The sequence below is a fragment of the Photinus pyralis genome, unplaced genomic scaffold (assembly GCF_008802855.1).
Source record: "Photinus pyralis isolate 1611_PpyrPB1 unplaced genomic scaffold, Ppyr1.3 Ppyr1.4_LG4, whole genome shotgun sequence".
Lineage (NCBI taxonomy): Eukaryota > Metazoa > Arthropoda > Insecta > Coleoptera > Lampyridae > Photinus > Photinus pyralis.
The window spans coordinates 686,935-711,563 of NW_022170511.1; the positions used below are offsets into that span (position 1 = coordinate 686,935).

The window sequence follows — 24,629 nt, forward strand, 5'->3', positions numbered from 1 at the left end:
TTCCGAGAGCATTCCATGCGCTTATTATTTTTTGTTATGTTGCGGGAGTTATTCCATTTGTTAACTAAGAAAATTCTTCGAATTCCGCAAAAAAATTCTCCAGTCCGTCGATTTGCAAGATCATCGGGAAATTTATTGAAAAAGATTGTTTTAGGGTTAAAATATGTATAGAAAAATTGGGAACGCTCTTGTACTCCCCCAGTTTGAAAGACAAAGCATCTCTTTTTTTACTTGTTTATTTAATTAATTAACCCGCAACATAACAAAAAATAATTACTATGAAACCTACGGTGATCGGGTTTGTCATATTGTTTTGTTATCAAAAGAAGTTACTAAATACGGATTTTCAAAAAGATCGGATGAAATTTACTTGATAATAAAAAACTGTTAATTTTAGAGATTAATTTTTCACATTTTTCCGTAAATAACAAAACAATTAAAAATGAGCATTCCGGGCCAACTGCACCTATCTTATAGAAAATTTTATTCTAAACAAGTGCATTTCTATTCATTCTTTCCCTCAGAGCAATAGTTAACGAGATATTCAAAGTGAAATGCGAAAAAACACGACATTTTCTCATTTTTCTTTGTTTTTTGTTAATAACAATATTGCTATGTGGCCCCACGTTGGGCGCCAATTAAAAATGCTGTGTGCACCGGTCCGTAGGCCAAAAAGACCGTACACAAAACACCTAAACAAACGTAGCTAGCTCAAACCTTTATCTTCCCCGGAACAGCATAGAGGAGGAATTCGACTCTTTTCTCAGTTAAAACATTAACTTCTACCAGATAGTGGGTTAGACCAAATACCTTAAATTCCAAATCGATCTTAAGAATTTTGATTAAATAAAATAGACCTTAGGCAAATATCCAAAGAAAACAGTAAATTAAAGGAAATGAAATCGTTCGAATGATATACACAGAAATTATTGTGAAATTTACAATATTCAAATTTAATTGTCACACACACAATGAAAATTATACAAGAGACACAAACAATTATTACAAAGAAATAAAAAAACTAAAATTAAAACTTAATTTTACTTACATTCGGTACATGTCCAAAACTGCTAATCCAATACGTTACACAAAAAAAAACAACAAATTTCAAACTACACAAAAAAAAACACTTAAGTCGGCGCCGGCCACCCCTTAGTGACGCACTTTACTGAAGGTCCAAACTTCCAAAACTGCCGCAACACAAACCTGCCGCAACTCGGCTTGCCACTCCGTAAAACGGAAACTCCACAAACTTCCAAAACTGGCTGGCCTCTACACAATCCAAACTGCTGCGGTAACTCGCCGAAGCGAAATAAACAATCTTCACTCAATTCAAAAACTGCCCTGACTGGCAACAAAACTGACGATTAAAACTTCACAACTCCAAAACAAACTTCAAACTACTGCAGACGTGGATCTGCTCTCAACTTGGCAAAAGGCGATTTAAATTTTCAAACAAACGTAGTTCTGCGTTGACAGTGGCAAAAAGCGATTTAAATTTTCAAACAATGAAACGTAGTTCTGCGTTGACTCTGGCAAAAAAACGATTTAAATTTCAAACAAACGTAGTTCGCTGCGTTGACAGTGGCAAAAAGCCCTTCCTCTTCTCCTTCCATTCTATTTAAGGTGGAAACCCTTCTTCCAAATTACAAATTAAAACAGCCAATGATAAGCAGTTGACAACAGAAAATTTCCCCCCTAACGTAAGTTAAACCAGAGGTAGAAATTATTTTTATAATCAATTTTTAATCGACATTAAGAGATAACACAAAATTAAAATACTAGGAAAAATAGAATTTTCTATCTTTTAAATACTATGAAAAGGCGATAAATAACATCCACCTGTCAATTAAATTAAGCGTTTACAATGATAACAGAATAAAAGCGATATAAAATTCTCAGAAATCTACGTTAAATAAAATCAAAGATGAGATTAAAATGTAAACAATACAAACCTTGACCTCTTTTTCGTAACAATAATTTCTGTTGAAGTACTTAACGAACGACACAAAACAAAAATTTAGAATTAGAAAATTAATTACATAAAAAATAGGAAACCGCCCTTGTCCATTCTACTTACGATTCCCAAAATTTCGTCCTGCTAGACAAAATATTACAGCATTTAGTTCCGACCGTTTCCGGCCAGGGGGGCTATGGTTTTCCGATTCACCGGATTTTTTACATAGGATACTCTTGGTTTCGTTGAGTGAAATTACAACATCCACTTTAAACTACTTTTAAAGCTAATTTGACTGGACTAAAATAATACAGTACGAGAACACAAGTAATTTGAAATGAATATAATTTTAAAGATATACTGCTCTCGTTCAAAACAAAAAGGATAGCAAGATCCGAGATAGACATTGAGAAATGTAAAATTGGTTCACCCTCGCTTCTTATTTGCCACCAACCTATTATCAAAAAATATGAAATACAGCGGCAAACTGATAATTAAAGAAATATATTGATTTAGCTGTACGTAATTATTTGCAGCTTTAACTTCGTTAAATGAACGTATTTACTTTGGCCGTTTTAATTATAAACCCACTTAAATTTGTAAAATAAGCGCGGATTTTAAATTCAAAGGACGTTTTTTTTTACAAATTGGATAAATCAATTACCGCTTGCAAAGCAAGACAAACACGGCATTCATCGATCGGCTTATATTTTTTGTTAATTAGTGCGATTGCCATATCACGTCAAATTTATGCATTTATCTATTTGATCATCATAGTCTCTGTTGGATTAATGTCGATAGTTGCGGATTAACGCTGTCTCACGCAAACAGAAAGCGGTAAAATACCAATTTTGTAAACGAGTCTGGATCTACTGAAAAATTAATATGGCAAACTTTACTCGTGGCACGTAAAAATAAATAATGTAACGTGGGTTAGTTTTTATTGTTATTGCTGATCGTGTACGCTTGGGTCGGTTACGGTGAAGATTTTTACTTGTCTGTTGTATGAAAACAGACTATTGCAAGATCCCAAAACATCTTCAACATTACATGTTATAAATTAGTTTCAAGTCACATAAAATAATTTGTTCGAATTGGATTCAGTGTAGTGTGTAATTAATTACAACAAATTGATATTAGACATTATTATATTATTATTATACCAGAAAAACTAACTGAATTTGACTCTTGCGCAAACCCAATTCTTTCACAAAAATAAAATGTGCTCTTGTTCTACTTTGTCCGTTCGTCTGTCTTTATCTTAAGAGAGACTATCTGATAAAGTGCATTTAGTTACCTCTCCATCGGGACGAACAAAATAGTATATTAAGTATGGAGAACGGTAAGGGATTTTTACCGTTCGAAGACAATTGTTTGGAGGAGGAGCGAAGCGACGACTCCAATTATTGTCTGAGAACGGTACCCTTAACGTTCGACGTGCTTATAACATTTTTTGCGCGATCGAAATTAAAATTATGCAACCAATATAAATATGCACTAAGAAATTAACGAGCAGAATAAATCGAAGGGATAGAAGTGATATGGTGTACATCACTAGGTAACCAGTTTATTTGTCAAAATTGAAATTAATAATTTCATAAAATTGTGCATGTGTCTGATGTAGTTTGCTACTGCACTTCCTTTATGACTTTATGAGCGAGGTATTCGCCGGTGGCCGAATGGTATGTCGAAGATTCTTTACAGAACAAGATTGTAATTGGAATGTGTTAAGAAAAACGAAAGCACATCTTCAAACACATTGATCTCTATTGCTTCAGGTTTAAATGAAGAACGTGTTCTTTCTATAGGAAACAGCACAAATTGTACGTATAATGTAACAATAATTAAAGATTAAATGTAATGTAAGACTGTTGATTTTGAACCGATTGTTTTTAAAAAGGCGTCGGTAAGTATTCTTGCTGTTCTGTTTTTAGATCGGTAAGTAATTTTGGCGTCGTCGTAGTCATAGCAACTGGTAAATTCTACGTACTGTCATGGTAAATAGTCAGAAATGACCGATCGCGCAAAAAAATTATTTTAAATCTCACTACTAAATCGTAAACCAACACGCAAATATTTTTTAATTACATGGGACCACCAAACTTGAGAATTTTCTTAGAATCTCTCCAAACTAATTCCCACTCAATCTTTGATAATTAAACACGGATTGCGGATTGATAATGAGGGCGGAAATTAATTAATTTCCATTGGTTACATTTTTTAGTTATACCAATCCCTACTAGTTTTAGGTTCGTTAATTATTTCAAAAAACTTTACTCGGTCAGCGGTTTTTACGGTAGCTTTGTCCTGAATGCTGCAGAAGAGACGGACTTCATTTCCAACAAGGACTCAAATTTTATTAGTGAAATTCCACCACAAGATTCTCGGATCGGACAAACTAACTACCTAAATTTATTTTGAGACCTGACAATTTTTAATAATATTGAAAGCTCAAGCAGAACAACCATTAACCTATCTATCACTTTTACAACAAAAATGCGAGAAACATTTACAAAAATTTAAATCCGTTTTTGGTGGTGGATATTGAAACATAGCCGTTTGTTTTGGTGTTTGGCGTACTGCCCTATTTGAGCGTTTTTGAAAATACTGGCTGTCTTGTTATGTTGAAGAAAGCTGGATAGTTTTTTACAGAATTTTCTTTACATCGTGATAAAAGTGAAGCGTGATTTCCCGTTTACGAAGAAGTTTAGTCGGAGTGCTGTGGTTATCCAGCATTTGTCGCTGAAGAGAAGCCTTTCTGTAAGGTTTTCAAGTTATCAGTTTGTTGTAACTAAGCACCTGATTTCATACTCGAAGCTTTGACCGCACCGTATATTTGTGAATTGGGGAATCGACCAGCTTTGCTGAACACCCAGTATCTCGAAGCGTCATAAATTAGGCGCTTCAATACTAAGGAGTTTCTAAATTTACTCTTTTGCCTTACCGCCGATAAGGTAAATCGATCCTTTTTTTAACCTTTCCTGTAGGAATATTTAAATTGTTTCTACAGCCGCCTAAAGATCTCTTGCTAAAGAAGAAGGGGGCACATTAACATTTGAGAATTTCCGACATGATAAGCCGTTCTAGCAGGTTTTATATTCTATGGTAAATTTAAAACGAGCATTAAAAGCCGCAAGATCAGGCACTTTGCTTTGTTATCGCTCTGCGATTGACTCGAAATTCCAGGTAACTATGGGCAGTACTGGAAATTTCAAAAAGTGAGGCTAAATACCGGTAGCTAGTTTTTATCTGTTGCAGCAAACTTCGTCCGATTAGATTGGGCCGGGTGTCATTGGAAGTGCGCTTAATTAGATTCAATTTTGATATCAATTCCAGATTTCTAGGACAGCAGCAGACCGCACAATTAATTAAAGAAGTTTTTATTTTCGAGCTTTTCGCAACGACATGCCGATCGATTTGGGATTTCCAACATTTCCCTCTCTGCAAAAGCCGAATTTTTACAAGGTAAAGCCGATGTTTAGGGGGGATCTTTTTGCTTTTGGCGTTTCACCGAATAGTAAGTAAATGTTATTTTTCGTAATCATATTTAAATCTTTTGCCTTCTGCACTTCCACCAATTACATTTCTTTGCATCCGTACCGTTTCATGTTACTTTGCAGTTACCGCACCGTATTCATTGGAATTGGCTTTTAGCGAACTTTTGCTACCGCTCTGTTCATTTGAAGGTGATCTTTTTGTTATTCATGGATATTGTTCGCTTTCCCGCATTTGTTTTTCCGCCAATTTGTGTTTTGTTGCTTTCAAGCCCACTAGAGAATTTGCCGTTATTTTGTTTTTAGTAAAATTAACAAAAGTTAGTCGCGTAGTCATTCTTGCTTGCTGGAAACCTATCATTTCAAATATTGCGAAAAACCGCATATTTAGATGCGATGACACAAAAGATACATAAAAGATCTCACCAGTTAGATGTTTTGCATTTTCGCATATGATATAACAATGTCTGGGTATAACCATCAACAATATTACTGGGAGGAGTCGCGTCTACGTTCAACTCATACAGTCATACCTCGCCTCGTACTCATCCAATATGCAAGGTCGATGCTAATTATTGTAACATTCAATTAAATGCACATGCAGATATTTAAGCGTACGCACCAAAGATTGCATATACCTAGTCAGATTTGTGCGACACTCTTACGGAATATTATGATTAAATGCGAAGAAATGGCTTACCTTTTAGGAGCGTGTAAGTTAACGAGGTTACTCCGAGTCTTCTGTAAAAAAAGAGAATGCATTAAATTTTCAAATGCTGTGTACATAAAACAGGTCTATATAAAAGACACTCAAAGCCTATCTCGAAAAGAAGGTTTTATATCCAAAAAGTGAGATCTTTTATAATGTCGAGAGAGGAGGCTTTGGCTAATAGCCTTTTTGTTTCGTCTAAAACTTCATCGTTGGTAAAATAAATAACAGGATCTCTCGTAAGTAAGTTTACGTCAATTTGTCATTTGCCGTACGAAAACATTTATCCAACGTCGCATGTATAATGCGGGCACGGAAACCGTGTCGAGCCAAAAAAGTGTAACTATAAGATCGATAAAGGAAGGGGAAATATCATGTCCTCAACTCGAGTGATAAACTACAAGAAGTTACACTCATGTTCTTCCTCACGACTCGTTAATTCCAATTTATGTAGGATGCCTGCTCTTAAAGTGAATATAGGTGATAGAATTTTTTGCATTTTTATGAGGGTAAAAACGCGAAAAAGTTTTAAGAATATAATCCAACATTTTCAAGACATTCGTAAATTCCCAGCCCACAATTGCCGGAAAATTCGGTGAATATTAATTCACGACTTTCGTGATGGTTGAACAATAGCACATGCTATCGTCCATTTTTTCGCTTCTTTTGCGTAATTCAAAGGTCGCGACATGCGACATCGAAGAGACTCCACCAGAAGAGTTTCGCGTTATCCCTTAAGTAAGCAAAGATAAAGGGCAGGATACACCCTACAACAAATAACTGACTCTAAATGATTGGGCGTTTCCGAAATACATATCCGATAGCACTTTTGTGCGACATCCCCTTCATCGTATTTCATTGTAATTACGTTAGTTCAAAATGGGGAATCTGTTGTATTTTATTATAAAAGATTCATCGAGACAATGGGCAGACTGTGGGAGGACAAAACTTTCAATGGAAGGGTAAATTATATTAGTTGCTGAGAGATTAATAGCGAGAGAAAGCAGAGTTCATATATAAATTAAATCATCGTCGTAAAAAACGGACTGAATATACGTCCCCATACAAACAAAGGGTTAAATTGACCTTCGGAGAAATTCAATTACGTTTCTCGTGAACACGACTAACCACGTAAAATAAGGGGATTACTTTATCTTTCCTTAGAGAAAAAGTTATGAAATGTGTCGTTTATATTTTAATTAAATACTAACTAGTAAGGGTAGAATGTTCGGTGTGGCATGGACACGCATTGGTTGGTTGAGGGATGGGACTTTATTTGTATACCTGTAAACTGGGTCAATTAGAGTAGAACGTTTTTCAGCATAACTGGCCCGTGGCTTACTCAATCATTCCATTGAACATTAACCGTCTATTACACGTTACTACAAAGGAACTTCCGACGGTTTAACTTCATAAACCGCACAGAATCCTCAAAGCAACATACATAACACCAATCAAAGAATTAGAAATGCCAGTAGTAGGTAAATTAAAGGCCTGGGGCTTTATTTCCCACATCACATCCCGATTACCCCAGCTTTGATAAGCATTCAATGCGCATATGTGTAAATGTAGGTACGCGTCCAGTGGCGATAGTTGATCAATTCTTATATTTGTAGGGCGGTCATTGGTGGCCTACGAAGCCGAAATCCCCGTAAGTGCATGCAATGATGGGTGCCTAAGGATCACTCACGGGATTGCCTAACCAATTTGCGGTGGTTGAGGTAGAGGAGTACGAGTATGTAAATCTATTAAATCATTCAATTCGTTTTACGGAAAATGATATATGTATGCTGCAATAAAAGTCCGGAATGAATACTAAATACGCCAGGCTTGGAAACAACTTTCTTAGTGGTGAGAAAAGATTCACTTGAGAAGATTTCTATTGAAGACAAGGCAAGAATACTCGGAAACTCAGTTTTTGAACAGGATTGAAGTTTGAAAATGCGTAAAGGTCTCGAAGTCCTAGCTAGATTTTAAGAATATTCTAAAACTCCCTTCTCTCACAGAAAAGGGGCGACGGTAATCATTTTGTTTGTAACAACTGCGGAGGACCACATGCACGTAGCCAATGTTTCTTTCTCGACAAAAATCCTAAAACTTGTAAAAAAAGGGCATATCAGCCGATGGAGATTTTCTGGATTAATTCGGAAAGGTAGGCATCATTGAAGATAGCAAGCCAGCAGATCGTCGCATGATTTAAGTTCTCACCGACGGGCCCAAATTGAAGATGGAGCTCGACACTGGCGCACCATGTGCCATAATCAGTGAGAAAACTCTCCGCACTATCAAACCTCGATTTGCATTGGAGAATTACGATGGGCAGTTTTCTAGTTATACGTGGCATAGAATCAATTACCTTGGCGACTCCCTGTACACGTAACGATTGGAAGAAAAACGCGAAGACTTAATATTTATGTTATCGAGGGTGATTTTGATATCCTTTTAGGTCGAAAGTGGATCACAAAAGCTCTGAAAGTAATGTGAAGCCCAGTTTCTATACAGAGGTAAACCTAATATTTACCACCTATATTTAGCATGACCATAGAGTGGTTATAGTATAAAAAATTACAACATTGAATACTCCATTATGCGGTTTCATTGTCAATTCACGATAACTAACACAGCGCGACCCTTTGCGTGGTACAACACTGACCACTAAACATTAGTCTTGCATTCCATAGCAATTTAAAACTCCCTTTTTATGAAAAGAGGTAGGTATAATGGCATAATTATTGCCATTTGAACTCAAAAAGGCGGCAATAATAATATAGAACAAAGCCACGAATTAAAGCTATATAATTGTTATTCAGAACGCAAACAAAGGCTCGGTTCTTTTTAGATTGCTTAAAGAGTTCAAACGTGTAACCGTTTTAAAGGGAACTCTAGCATAATGTGTTTTTAATCTTAATATTTTTAATCAAGTCAAAAGTGTTAAATATGAAAGGAAAGCGAGAGACTAACGATTAAAAGAAAGGACTCCTATTTTGTAAGGATTTTCCATTGCGAGGGTTATTGTCTTCATAAATTAATTAAAGATGGCTGATGCTTTCGAAGTACATAATGCTGTTAAACGATATGCATTCGTAGCTCTTATGTACGGAGTAAAAGCTCTAAAATGTCAAAGCTTTCAAAGTTCCTTCTTCAGAGCATTGAAAGAAAAGTTTAACAAAAAAACACGCCAAAGATGGTAATTATAAACAGGTCTTCTGTAATTAATTTCATGTAATTACCATCAGCATCAAATATCGAGAGAAGATGATTGTAGGATATCGTACGAAAGTGCATTACATTAGTTCAATTATGTAGCTAATTTCTACACTCCATCTCCATTATTCGATTGTCATTATTTTGAAGTATGACAATTAGGTGTGTACACTGTACAGGGTATCTAAGAAAAAATGGCGGCTGGAACCTTACCAATAGCACCAATCAATCACGACTATTATATGTCAACAACTGTGTTTAATATCACACAATCCACTCACTGGATAATAACTTCCTAACGCAAGCTAAAAGGATATTTCCCATTTTCGAAAGGGGGGGGGGTAAAACAGGTTCTACCATTCATGGTATTCTAATGAAAGGTCTCATCAAAATAAATTGGCTTGTACAAACTATAACTTTCCCGTGCGACTCATTTTCGAGATCAGTGAGTGACGGGGCATGGGGCGGGGTGGGGTGGGGGGGGGGTTAAAAAGTAATATTTATCTCTCATTGTATTCTAATTAAAGCTCTTAACGAAAGGAACCGTTTTCTACCAACTACTGCCCTTGTTTGTGTCCTCTTATCAAAGTGTGGGGTGGAGGCAGGGACCCGGACCCAAATGAAATATCGGTTCCAGTTCTGTTTATATTTAACCGAAAATATTTATAACGGTTCCGGTCCGGTTTCGGTTCTAAAAAGAAATAACGGTTCGGTTCTATGCATTTTTTCGGTCCATAACGGTTATTTTCGGTTCTAGTTTTTCAGAAAGTATGGCATTCAAAAAATTCATTATAACAACATGATTTGTTAATTAATAGGTGTGAAGAAAAAGTCTGGAATACCAAAACGTGACGTATCGTCAGTGTAGCTAATTTATAACGACAAGGGGAATAAAGGAGGAAGAGGGAAATATGTATTTACACTTAATTTACTACTAAAAAACAGGAAATTTTATTTTCTAAAACCTCGCCCCTCCTTTTTTATTTTTTTTAAGTAGTGGCTAAATTAGCGCTACCGCCACCCGTAATGCCTTCAATTTCGACACCTTATCAAAAATTTATAATCCACCGATGGCAATCATAGAAAGAATTAATTTCTACCAACCATAGCCCTTCTCCTCGACCTCTTATCGTGATCGGGTATATTCAAGTTGCCATCTGCACACGAATATCTAAATAAAAATATAAAAGCCATTATGTAGGTACTCATATGTGTAATGCTAGGCAATATTTAAATTTAGAAATATTGCCGCAGACGTCTTATTCAAATTAGCACGCCCAGACGGTGGATGTTTTACAAATAAAAGCAAAGTGAAACGCAATAAATTATGTATAGGGACGCTATATAAATTTGTTAAGTTGTACGCATTAAAGATTAAAGTAGTTGTAGGGGTGTGGAAACTTTGATTTTATGAGAGCAATTCGGAATAACGAGCAAAGTATAATACTAAACAAACTAGAAACATTAAATTTGGCGCTCTAGGAACTTTTATTAAAACCTATAATGTTTCGAAAGCAATTTGGGTTTGTAGTAAAAAGGATGGAAATGCATTAACGCATCAATTACTTTCAAGCGATATGAGTACGGCCGCTCACGAAGCAATTGCATTTTCCGGGACTCTTTTATTAAACTAATAAACAAGATGTAATGGAATTATCGGTCCAACTTACTGTAGGATGCGGCAATGATGAGCACTACACCGCGAGCTAACCGCAGGCTTATATCCTCGACACTTCGTGTCAAGTGTGCTTTTTTCAACGGTTTTAGATGTTAAAGGACGGAGTTGTTTAAATTAAAGAGGCGAAAAGCTGACATGTGTTGACGGTAATTGCCGCTGAGAGCGTTGCAGCGCACCAGCTCACGTTCTGCCAGCAAACGTCAAAGTTGTTGGCTTTGGCGTCCCACCATTCGATTATTATATAGACTCCTTTTTCTACATCCTCCCGTTCTATTTCAACTCCTATCGAATGAGACATCCAATTTATTACCTTAGCTTCTAAACAAGTCGCATTATCGACATTTTAAATCAATTCCGGCCTGACTTTCTCGTAAGCAACTTCGGAAGAGGAAAAATATATAAAAAGACAGCCGCTTTACACTGGCTTTTTGTTGGAATTAAATCGTTTGCCTGTAAATTCAGAAAGGAAGAAATTATATAGAGGAAAAAGTATATCTGTCTGTAATGCAATGAGCGTTGGCTGTCAGTTTTAAAGATTGAGGAGGGTTATTGCGGTGTGAAAGAAAAACACACATTAAATTTGATTGAAGATGAAAAAAACTTTATTTTTTACAAGTTCAACGTAATAAACTCCACGTTATCTTATTTTCTAACAAAAGCTTTTCAAAAGTCACTTTCTCTATTTAACAAGTTCTCCAAAAGAGAAATTTGTTTTATGATACTTGGGATTATTGGTCGACTGTTCTTAGAGAATAACGTTGCCATGTATTTAAATAGAAGTCGTATAAATTTGGGGTGAGACGTTACAATTATGCTTATAATCAAGCATGAGCTTTTACACAGATTCCTGTTCTCATAAGGTATACCTTACGATGCTAATTTTGCAAATTATGTATCGCAACTGTATGTCGTTTGTGCAATCACCGTGATTGGATTACGTAAGGTATCTTGTTGTTTTATCGAGAATCTAACGGAACGTTACGTTTAACGCTATCTACTTATGTGATTAAAACTGCAAGCGAGGCAGTCTGTGAAAATGAAGGCATTTGAGACACCGCTATAGCACAACGTAGAATCTTCTGCGAAAGTAGCCAATGAAAGCTTTAGAACGAGGAGGCTACTGAGAGTAGCATTTCTATCCCTACTATATCCCGATGCATCCGTCGAGGGATTTACCCATTCTTGTTTTCACATAACTACCGCTGCACGTCATCAACGAAAGAGGTTGAAAATGCCGAATCGATTGTAATTATTATTAGTCATTTAAGATATAATAACTTTTTATAGTACGGGTTCGCAGAGCTAAAGCATAGAACGGCAACGATACCATGTTTTATTTACAATTTTCATTTTGACAAAGGCCCTTTGACAATAACTGAGTTATAATCTTGATATATTAATTTTATATTTACTTGTCGTTCTCAGTTCAAAAAAACCTGTGCTTTTCAAAATATAAGTTGCATGTTTGTGCATTTCTATTTCCCAAAATTCCGAACACATTTACATAGTAAGGCTAAGCATTGGTGGCATGTTTTATTGAATATTTTGAATATTAGTTTTTATTTAAACAGAGTTGTTAGGTATAATACGATTTTTGTTAAATGAGAATTAAAGGAATTAAAATGAAAAAGTATGGGGAAATTGGAAAAAGTGTCACATTAAGTTGGGCAACTGCTGTGTGCAATGGCAAACGGTCACTAAGCCACCCACAAAACACCTGGCCAACTAGCTCAATTAAACTTTTATGATTTATAATTTTTCTAGGGCACGTCCGGCCTCCATCACGACGAAAATCTCGATTAATCACATAACCAATAATTTACAGATGAAACAAATTTTAATGAACAGGACTGTTTTTCTGTATCCGACCTGTTTCCGATTAACAGAACTATTTCCATCGATAAACAGAACTGAATCGAATGACCTTGAACTTAACGCATGCGCAGATCTCAAGGTCAAATTTCCTGTTTGAGCAATTTAAAAGAAAAATCAAAATCCTTTCATCAAAGAGTAGTTGTGCACACTCAAAACGAAAGGACGCATATGATTTTATAAATTCTAGACCGCTGTTAGAGGAATCTGAATTAATTTAGTTGGACAAATTTGCACCGTAAAAATAAACTATGCGCAGTTTACATCATTAATCATTATTAATTTGTGTTTAGTTCGAAAAAAATTGAATAGGTAGGCTTTTGAAAATTTGTAGTTAGCGTCTGCTCTGAAAGTTGAATTGAAATAAAATAATTATATTCGATACGAGAAAATAATGACCTCATGTCACTCGGAACGTAAACAAATCAATTAACATTAGTAAATGTTGAGTAAAAAAGTATACATGTTGGAAACTCCAAAACCAAATCCATCTAGATAAAGTTTCACTTATTTTTCCTGTAATGCAAACAAAGATAAAAATAATTATTTTAGCGATACCGGAAAAATATAATTTGTAAGTTTATCTCATAACAAACGCAAACAGAAAGTTGCGCCGACAAAGCCAGAACTCGAGCATCTCTCCTGTGATGGATAGCAACGTTCTAAGCTATGGAGAGTTGCGAAAACCTAACTTTACCCCTGGGATTTAAGGTTAAAATGTTTCGGCCTTTACAAATTGCTTTGACTTATTTACAACCGTCATTATTGTGCTTAATTACGTAATCAAAGTAACGAAACTAGAAAACTTGCACGTTTAATGAGTGTCAGAGTTGGCGTATTTGTTGAGTAATAATATACAAATGAAAATGGAGTTTTAATTAGTTTCTGTGAGGACACGTTGTTGTTTTAATAATTGCGTTACCTCGGCAAAAGTAGCGGAACTTCGCTTGCCGTAAATGTGTTCGCTTTTGTATCTTTCAAGCGGTTTGTAAAAAAAATAAAGAAGCGCCACGAACATGAAATAGAACCCTTGTTAGCGACACGTGTACGAAACAAGTGTGCTTAATTAATTGAGGTTATGTAATTTTAGCTGAAATATGTGGGACCAATATTTGAATGGCGGAATACAGAAGCAAAATGTTATGAGAAGGGATGATTATCACTTTTTATATCTTAAAGTAGGCATATAAGACTATAATTTCAGCAGACATAAAACCTATGTGATCGACAGGAGTTTCAACGACGAAATATCATAAATAGGGCGTGGTTGCGAGGATGAAGGTGGAGGTGGTCTGCGAAAGTTTTTAAGGACGTATTTTATTGGCGGAAACTGGAAAACTTCTTATGTTTTGTTATCCTAGGATCTAGAATTATTTTCATAACAACAATATTAGTGCGTAATTTGAATAGATACATAACATAATATTGGGCACGAGCCGTATTTTTGATATTTGATCACTTATCCGCACTTTACTTCAGATTATTTTCAGTTCTCCATTCGGGGGTCTTACATACGGTATATCAACGAAGGGCGAATATGTGCCTTGGAATATGTGAAATATGAATGATCTAAAAAAATTACACATCAAAATTGAACAGAGACCCATTTCTTCAATATATGTTCGCGTACCATACGTTCATTGAAGCCTTATACCAGAAAAGTACTCCGTTTTGTTTTAAATGTGCCACCCTGTTTTGCTTAGATAATCCCAATTACATAAAGCAATTCATTTTGTCAAGGTATTTATGAAAATTTAAATGCTAAGGGGCTGCACATTTTAGATTGTTCGATACCTTATAATTCTTAATGTTAAATTATATGACAAACGACAACAAATAATTCTGTATGCAATGACAATCGGCCAATTACACCACCCACAAAATACCTGTTCAGCTAACTTAAACAAAACAAAATGAAACTTTTTATGATCTCTCCTTGTAACTTCCGCCATCTGTCACAATGAAAAATTTGGGAGACACAGTATCCTCGATCAACTTCTGAAAATGTCAAAGGATTAACTACACAAATTTTCATTAAAACCTGACACAAATCTCGAACACGAGAAGAAAAGTCTCACATGTGGAATAAAGGGGCGGATGGGTTGGTATTTAACAACAAAGGGAAGTAGCTAGTTAAACGGGGTTAACTCTTTATTAAGATGCAACAAATCTACTGTAAACTCCCTTTTCATCAGGAACATCTCTCGGTAATCTACGTGTCTTTTGCGCTTGAGGGCATGTAAACAAACATCCCATTTTTCACAAAATGTATTCAAAAAAACATGTTATTAAAAAAACAATATCAATTATACTCATTGCACAGTAATTAATTTGCCGCCTTTGTCCATGATATTTGTAAAAGAAATTTTGGCATTTAGCACAGTAAATATGGCATTTCTTATCTTCCTTCCTGGGACAATAATGACAACGTCCAAAAGATCTTGTCTGTTTTTGGAGGATTGGGTTCCATTTCTTTAGGTACCACATGCCTCACAGCTTCTATTACCCTTTTTGGTACACCAACAGGGTTGTATACGGCCGAATATGACGTAATCTGTTAGAGGGAAGCTAATTGGAGGTTATGATAGTAGCGTAAGATCACAAAAATCAAATTACGCTTTAAATTCACCTAAATTTTCACGCTTGGGGACGCCAAAGGTTAAGATACACATACCGCCTGGGCCCTCTGAGTAGACCTCTCGGCCGATGGATCAACCGCCATCGATCTATCCTCTCATTGCCCTCCCTGCGAACACATCTGCAGATTAAGCTTACCCCGACCTTTTTTTGATAGCAATCAGGTCTTAACTTGTTCGTGGCTATTCGCCATTTTTAATTAAATTGCTTTAAAACAATAGGATTCTTTTCCTGAAAAATATGCTAGTTAATTGAAAATTACATGTGAACTATCCACTCAAGTAAATGTCAAGACAGTAGACAATATGAACTTTTCTTGGATAATTCAATTTTTAAATAGTGAATAAGGAAGAACAAAAAATGGTTTTGGAGAAGCCTATAGAAATATGATCTAAAATTGCGTTTGAACAAACGATTCCATGAATGTGAATCGTGCATTTCAGGATTTTGGGATAGCATTAACACTAATACAAAAACTAACGTCATTTTTGTCAAAATTAACGGATACATTATACATTGACGTAATTGCCTCAATTACCATTGCAAGCTTCACGGGCCTCATTTTGCTTTACGATTATTGTAACGTTTGGAAGTATGAGCACTAAAATACATGCAGCAAAGGTCGTTTAATGATATTCGAGATTCTTAAACAGTGTTAGCAATGTCTTAAACCAGTAATTAGAGGCGTGTTAATTAAAAACCTAGTAAATTTTGTGACACTTTTATCGCGTTGTGGTTGGCAGGCTTTCAATGCGAATAGCTGCCTAAAAATGTGAATTGGCGCGCCGTTGGTCGTAGTTGGTCCTCGCAACATATTTTGTAAATCGCCAATATATGTGTTTGCCTACCTACGTAATCTGATCACGCAAACTGAACAATAATAGCAAAAAAGGGGTTAGCTGGGTGTGTGCTGCTTAACTTAGGCGAAAGCTCGGAAACTTATTTTAAAAGTTTTATAACTTCATTGAATTCGCGCTAAAAGTGTTATGCCGCTAAGGTTTGGTTATACTCTACCTATTCAAACTTTAATTTTAACACTTTGAAGTAGATAATATGGGAGTTCGCCATAGTAAAATAAATTTTTATGGCTCAAAGTCTCATAGGGAACGTTTCTTAAGGAACTGCAAGTTCCAAACTTCAAACAACTAATCGCACTCGTTGCAATTCCGATGAAGTGAAGTGAGATGCGGAAAGTTGAGCTCATTTCCGCTTTTAGATTATCTTTGGATAGCTTTGATTGTTGATGGTGTCGGTCGGTGGATGCGGGTCGACACTTTTTACGGACAAATCGATGACTGCCCCAGGAGAACAGCTTTAGCCGCATTCGACTCGCGCATGTCCGTGCAAAGGCCGTTAATACCTCCTGGGTGGCCCCTAATCGATCCCCTTATAAAAACAAGTTGAAATATATCATACAGCGACAGACGTAATTGTTACCGCTGTCAGTTTCCTATCTTTACGTTGATTTCCTACACATGTTTATCTACATTCATTAGGAGACCAGCACGCCAACGTCAAGCCACATTACCGCCTGTCTATGTTTACTTAAAAAAAACGTGTCTATGTTTGCCGCCTACATTTTCAAAGTAACTAACGTCTATATCCCGAGGAGCAGTATCTTAATTTCTTTCAGTACCCTCACTGATCACCTACGGCTTATGTAGCGACTTCCAACTAGTTCTTCAGATGACCGAATCGAGGATTAAAAGACTTGACATGGGATCAAATACGATTCTAACTTTGATAAAGGTAACGTCACGGTATCAAGTTGAGCAATTTAAAAGTTAATTTGCAACTGCGAAAAGAGTGTCACTCTGATTGGCGGTAATTACGTGGGAATGCTTCGATCCAATTCCAACATCATTTTCCTTGATATTACGAAATAAATTGGTACACCGACTTTTTTAAATTTTGCGAGTATCTCCCTCCTTTATATATCAATTGGCCTACCTACAGACTTCGAGATTAAAAATAAATGCATCTCGACTCTCAAGCACGATGTATTTTACCGCGTTTCCCTTTGACATAAAGAGCCGCATCGGATCAAACGTTAAACACGAAATACCTACTAACAAAGGATATAAATATGTAAATTGCTCGACAAAATTTCTTCATAAATCTACTCCCTGCTAACCTCATTAGCAAATTAAGGGTAGAATATTTGAATATCGTAATTAACTAGAAGAAAGCCAATCTTGGAATTGTCCATTATAAATCGAACCGACATCGTAATTAAACTAACGAAATCAGTTGATTTTTTAAATGGCGATATTTACGAGATACTGATTTTAAATTTAATTAGTTATTCATTTTAAATAAGAAATTGTAATCACCATCACAATCGTTTGACTTTTCTAAGTTGTTGACAATTTTTCAAAACGATTGCTGGACCCACATTTCACATTTCAAAATGAAGTAGGTACATTGTTTTACTTTACTTGTTAGCCCATTTCCCAACTCATGTTGGAAGGCGCTATTATGGCCACTTTCTCCGTCCGTCCCTCTGCGGCCAGTTTTCAAGACATTTTGTTCCTTCTTTTTAAATTCAGTAGCTTATAGCACCGGCACCTCGACCAAGACAAATCATGACGATTAAAGTGCGCGTGTCAATTCTCATATTTATAGAAATATTTTTTGAAATGTTAACCACAGATGCTTCTAGTAAAGGTAACCATATCGCTTATTGTAAAAATCAGATGTGCTGATTGGATTTTTTTATAATTCAGGCGAGACAAATCCATTATTTTTTATTATTTATTATTTTATTATTCAATATTTCCAAAAATAACGTCTATTCACAAAATTTGTACATAGTGCTCATAAATTCATCTTAATATGACAAAATTAAATTTTTCATATACACATTCCCTTTTACTTGTTTATCTGTGGATTATCCGCAAAAGTGGAAGTCCTTATGTTAAAACACGTCTGCCACTGGGCGATGTCTCTACAGACTATAATTGCTTCATATTGTACTGTACAATATCTTAGCCTACATATGTTTTGGTATGGTTTCCAAGACTTACGGAACGGGTGGTTTCGCCTGCAACTCCCACATAGTCTACCAATTGATGGCTCTATCTCTGTTTCTTATCCTCAAATCTTGATAACCATACATTTTTTTATTCTACAGGTCAAAATTGTACCATTTTTTACATAAACCTTTCAATTTTAGATACAAACATGTACAAACTACCCTTATTTTCCGGGATATATGATTAAGGAGAAATCGCGATTTCATTTTAAAAAAACTTTAATTTTGAAAATTGATTAACTTGGTAGAAATTCGTGAGCACCCTGTATATATTTTTTGAACAGTTATTACATATTAGAACCCCCATTTCTTTACCATTTGTGTGAATCCGAAACCCATTGTTATTCGTTCATCTACAGTTTAGTAGATAGCAATTGGATATGATTAGAATTCAAGCCTCACTGCAACCGGAGAATTCAGATGGGTAGAAAAGAGACACAAACAGATGAAATTAATCTCAAATTTTAATATTGGAGTACCAAAAGGACATTGGTTGATTATTTTTGTGGTCGAGTGGCAGCTTAAACTCAACTAAATATTTAAATCGCCCACTATTAATCCGATTTGCACCATTCACTGCTTAGTGATGTAATAAAACCCCAGGCTATGACCTTGCACCGCAAAACAAGTAACGTAACCGGGAAATCCCGTTCACCAAAGTTATGCTTTAGTTCTGTAACCGGGGGAATCCTAAATGTGGGATGTCATAAAAAGTGGTGGAGGTACTGTCAGTATTCTACTGAGATTATGTAGCAATGGAATCGAGTCGGGTCAGATTGCTAAACCATTCTTTATAAACAGTTGGGCCAGACTAATTTCAATACATAGATTGATCTCCACAATGTACTTCTAATGTTGCAATAGTTATAATTCTTCCTACATCACTGTAAAATGTTTTAATTCTGGTTTGTTCAATTTTTAACTGCAATCTGACTTTTTTATGGACTAGGTAAATGCAAATTTAGATTCATCCACCATCCACCTGTATTTCAAGTACCTTTTTGTATTTCAAAGGCATTAATTGCCCCATAACTTCTTATGCGAAATTCTTATTTCTATACACAGTAGTTTTTTACAAGAATCTTGAAGTTAAAGTGACGTTCTCCTTAACATTCCATAAATTCCTAAAATTAATTATTCCGCTCACTAGTAGTTTTCACGAAGTCCTAAAGCTCTTTCCTAGCGGAATAGTTCGTACATAGGGTACTGGGAATTTTCTTCTATGTACATTGTATGTACATATGTATAGATGTTTGGTGGGATAGCATAAATTAATTATTTAATGTCGCATAGGCTACGGCCGTTATTTTCAGATTTACAATTGTTAAGTTTTTTACTTGGGAAGCGTCTGTCGAAACCTGTAATTAATTTTAATATTTTAATTTGTGGACTTCATACCGAAATTAGAATTGTGATGAGATATTCTTTTTAGGACTAATGTAGATTAATAGGGATTGTATTCACCCTTTGGTTAGAACGTTACGTTAGAATCTTTGTAACGTTTATTAATCAGGTTTCCGTTGAACTTTGTCTCAATTATGAGTGTTGACGTAGGTATTTCGATTGAGGTATGTAGAGATTCCACAGACAAGGGTAACGAATTCGAGCCGGACTACCGTATATGCTTTAAAATTTAAAACAAAGCACCCTTCCTTCGATACATATGCTTTATCCATTGGATCCCCGATGGTCATTTAACAATAATCCTTATAAAAGCCTCTGGTGCTTTCAAGCACGTTGTAAATACATTTCGATAAACTCGTTTTCATTGCGGTGTTACTCCATTTCGGGAACTGTAGTAGATGGTTTAAAATAGTGCCACAAAAAATAACACGGAGCAGACTGTAACTTGTAACGGCCTCATATAATTAGTGTTATGGGTATCTCACGTTTTGCGGAGATATTTTCGATCCTGTAAAAGAAAATGCTATATTGCGAACCGTAAGAATCATACATATCAATCCGATCTAAATTTTCTATCTACATCTGGTTTAGCATTCATGCAGACGCATGTCAAACCAGGATTGGATTTCGCAAAAAATAAAGCAAAGAAGAAGTATTATTTGCGCAAAAGATGGAAATACAGATGTAAATTTTCAGGTGTCAAGTTAGAAGTATGTGTTATGTATCAAGAAACAAATAGCCTGCCATGTACAACAACTAAAATAAGACAAAAGTCCTTAACGTTTAGACACGTGTTTGGTCTTTTCATGACTTGCAACAGTATAAGTTATATTTTCGATGTTTCAATTATCCTGAGCAGCAAGCGGTCTGGTATGCTATATGGCTTGCCTCATCCAGCAGATTCGTTGCTGATGACAGCGGTCGCAATTTCGTTTCTCGCTTGCCATTTGTCTCGAACCCACGCACAATATTATTACAAGGACTAAGCGTTATCGCTTTGGGATGTTGATCAATACCAATACCGACACCGTCAAAATATCCTCCCACCAAGTAATAGTAATATATAAACGTCGTTTTTACATTCCCACGTTTACGAGACACTTCCTTATCATTAAAACCCCATCAATTTTCTTCATCGTAAAATATTTTTAGACTAATTTACATGAGAACTTATTTGCTTATTACGCAAGCCAATTAATCATTGTCGGCGTTAGTTCATCGCTAAACGTTTACTATTACATGAAGTTGTCAGGTAATTGCGACAGAAAAACGAGTATCAATGCGAAAGCCTTCTAAACCCCATTTATTTGTTCAATTGCGCAAGGGTTGAAGGAAACGTATTGGCTTACCTACTTGTGGCGAAGCCGGATGTAAACTTTTCAAGAGGGATTAATTACGCTTAGAGCTTTCTGAATTACCTTCTTAGTTCAAGCCGCAAGGAAACTATTATAATATCGCAAGCGACTTTCCGATCATCGCTTCGCTGTGAAAATATTTATTTGTTTAAAGGAATATTTTCCCCCCGTTTTACATCAATATACGAGTACATTCTTAGCAATGAAAAAAATTCGGTAACTAAAACAATACTAGAAAATCACTCAAACATGTATAAGGAAAGTAGCAGAACTTCTATTACTTACTAATCGAACACTGAAAGAAAATCCAGTTTACCTTATGAGGGTTAAATGACATCTAGTTGATTTTACCAAAGTGTTGCTGTAATCACTTAAATATTAAGTAAAATTACTTAAATGATTGTTTAAAGAAACTTTTTGGATTTAGTTAAACACTATCTAGTTAATGTATCCAGAGTTTTAGTAAGATTAACAATGTATAAGGGCAACATTAACTAAAAGAAGATTTTACTTGAATATGGTAACTTTCAGCCATATGTCTTGTTATACTTACTAGACCAATTTGTTTGATTTACTTAAGTATAAGGTTAAATGTATTAAATAAGTACAGCAAAAGGAACTATAGTCGTTGGGTTAATATTTTACTTGGCATCAAGTAGAGCTGACTGAATATTTGGTAATAATAATGATAGTATTAGTTTACTTTTGTTATGGTAAAATCTACCCAAATATTTGGAAACATTAACTAAACGGTTAGTTAGTTCTAACGCTCCCACGTGTTGTGCTGAAAGTAAAGCTTCTTTGTCAGCAAATTTAAAATAGGTAGCTACTTATCCCATTCAACTGAAACTCACCAAGTTCATTCGCTTCCTTTGCTTTTTCGTGAAGGATATTGGCATTGCCATTATCAATTAGTGTTTTGATTTTACTTGTGGTAATACCTAGTTGTAGTTATGTGTTATAATAGTGACGTAAATGGTTGCTCAGAAGCATGGAGAATGGGGCAGCAGCAAGAAATTGTTAAAGGTAAGTAAGCCCAATCATGCATTTGTTTTTCTGCTGCCTAATTTTTAATTACTTTAAGTATGCAATATTTATATGCACATATTTTGCCATCAAAGTTTTATAAAAGAACTGTCTATTGTTTTTTATGTCCATACACGTAAAGTATAAAATTGATTGTCTGATGCTGGTGGAAAAGTTTTGTTACTGATACAATTTTATTGTACCTTTTACACGTTATTAATCTTAACAATTTATACTAATATAATATGTATTTTTTAATAGAAAACAATGTCACCATGAAGACTTTAGCAGTGATGACGCCATCTGATATTGCCGAAAATTTGATTAAACCAACCAGTGATCGTGCCATATTTCTCAACTTCGAAGAGGCGATGCAAATTAAAGAATCAGTTGAACCAACAGGTTAGTACCTCTGGAATTATCGAATTTTCAAGTTTATCATTTTAAATTGCGATCTAGTCGATAATCTATCGAAAGAGATCAATGCTAATGTATTTGATTTGACAACTGGTTTATGTTGCCAAGTCAACCGAGTGAGCTTGCTTTATTTTAGTATACCCTATGATTATCTTTAAATAAAAATTTGAATAAAACTCTCCTCCCCTAATTATGTAATTTTTATCTGAAGGTATGATGCAAAATCATACCGTACTTATACCAATGTGTAGAAGTTGTTCTTTCTATAACATATTGATTTGTAGTAATTGTATTTTATATGAACGTCCTGTACATATATTGTAGATGCTTCTATTGTAACACAGAATTAATATATTACAGGTTCTGGAGATGATTCAAACTTTGGCACCTTTCTTTGCCTGCCGGCGTATTAACTTCCAACAACGGCAAGAAAAGAACAAAGGAACATGGAGACCAACTAAACTGGCGACCAAGGAAGGATGTATTACTACATCTGTTGCTACAGAAAACTTGGTTAAGGAAACTGTCAATAGACGATGGGAGAAATGCAAGAATTTTGGATTTACGTTGCAGCCGTTCAACACTGCCGTAGGTCTAACTCTTAATGAAATACATAGTTATTTATACCTTTCTACTCACACATGTAGTGTTGTTTTACTGACGAGTTTTGTATTACTGACAGGTTTCCCGAAATCGTCTTTTTTAAATATAAAATTTCAATTTGCGGGACAGGAGGCAGAAGGTTTGATAGCGATTTCGGGAAGAAACTGTTGTACCTATTGCTGTCTTGCGAATGTGAATATTATTTAGGTATTGATGCTTATAGCCTTTTTTATATTTTTTGCAATAAAACCGTTTTATGTTTCAAGTCTATGAATTAGTGATTTTGACCTATCTTCTTGCAGTATCAGTAGCTACAGTAGTAGGTTAAAAGAACATGAAAGGAGGTAAAAATATACAGTATACTATGGTAGATTTTACTAATTTGTAAATTGAATTTAACTATTTAATTAGGCATTCAAGCAAATCAAGAACGCTAAAACTGCTATACAGATAGCAAACTTAACCTAACCATAATAGTATGGCTTGCCTAACTACTTGATTAGTATCAAGCAACATCCACAAGACACTGGTTGGTTTTACTTAAGATAAGTTACGTTTATACCAAACCGAATAGTACATTCTATTATTGTCTAGTTAAGTTTAACCAGACAGTTATGATTATCTTCACCCCTAATTTGCATTATTTACCAGATCTTTATAATGCTATCAACTAAATAATAACGCATCTTTAATGGTGTATTGTAAATTTTACCATATTAAGTTAAACACACTGTATGCCTTTAACTAACAACGTATAGGTAATTTTTACTATACGTTTGGATATCCCTTTTTTATCAATATTTTAGGGTTATATTAACTTTTTTCTGGTGTATTTTACCATAAATTTTTNTAAGTATAAGGTTAAATGTATTAAATAAGTACAGCAAAAGGAACTATAGTCGTTGGGTTAATATTTTACTTGGCATCAAGTAGAGCTGACTGAATATTTGGTAATAATAATGATAGTATTAGTTTACTTTTGTTATGGTAAAATCTACCCAAATATTTGGAAACATTAACTAAACGGTTAGTTAGTTCTAACGCTCCCACGTGTTGTGCTGAAAGTAAAGCTTCTTTGTCAGCAAATTTAAAATAGGTAGCTACTTATCCCATTCAACTGAAACTCACCAAGTTCATTCGCTTCCTTTGCTTTTTCGTGAAGGATATTGGCATTGCCATTATCAATTAGTGTTTTGATTTTACTTGTGGTAATACCTAGTTGTAGTTATGTGTTATAAT

The 24,629-nt window shown here is 35.2% G+C and overlaps 1 long non-coding RNA gene across 2 annotated transcripts in view; it reads right to left on the reverse strand.

The window, feature by feature from the left end:
• Nucleotides 1–6,149: 6,149 nt before the first annotated feature.
• Nucleotides 6,150–24,629, reverse strand: part of LOC116169644 — a 147,021-nt gene continuing 128,541 nt past the window's right edge. For both annotated transcript variants that reach the window (XR_004145021.1, XR_004145022.1), the window contains one exon: nt 6,150–6,192. This is a non-coding gene — a long non-coding RNA (uncharacterized LOC116169644). The remainder of the gene's footprint in view (nt 6,193–24,629) is intronic.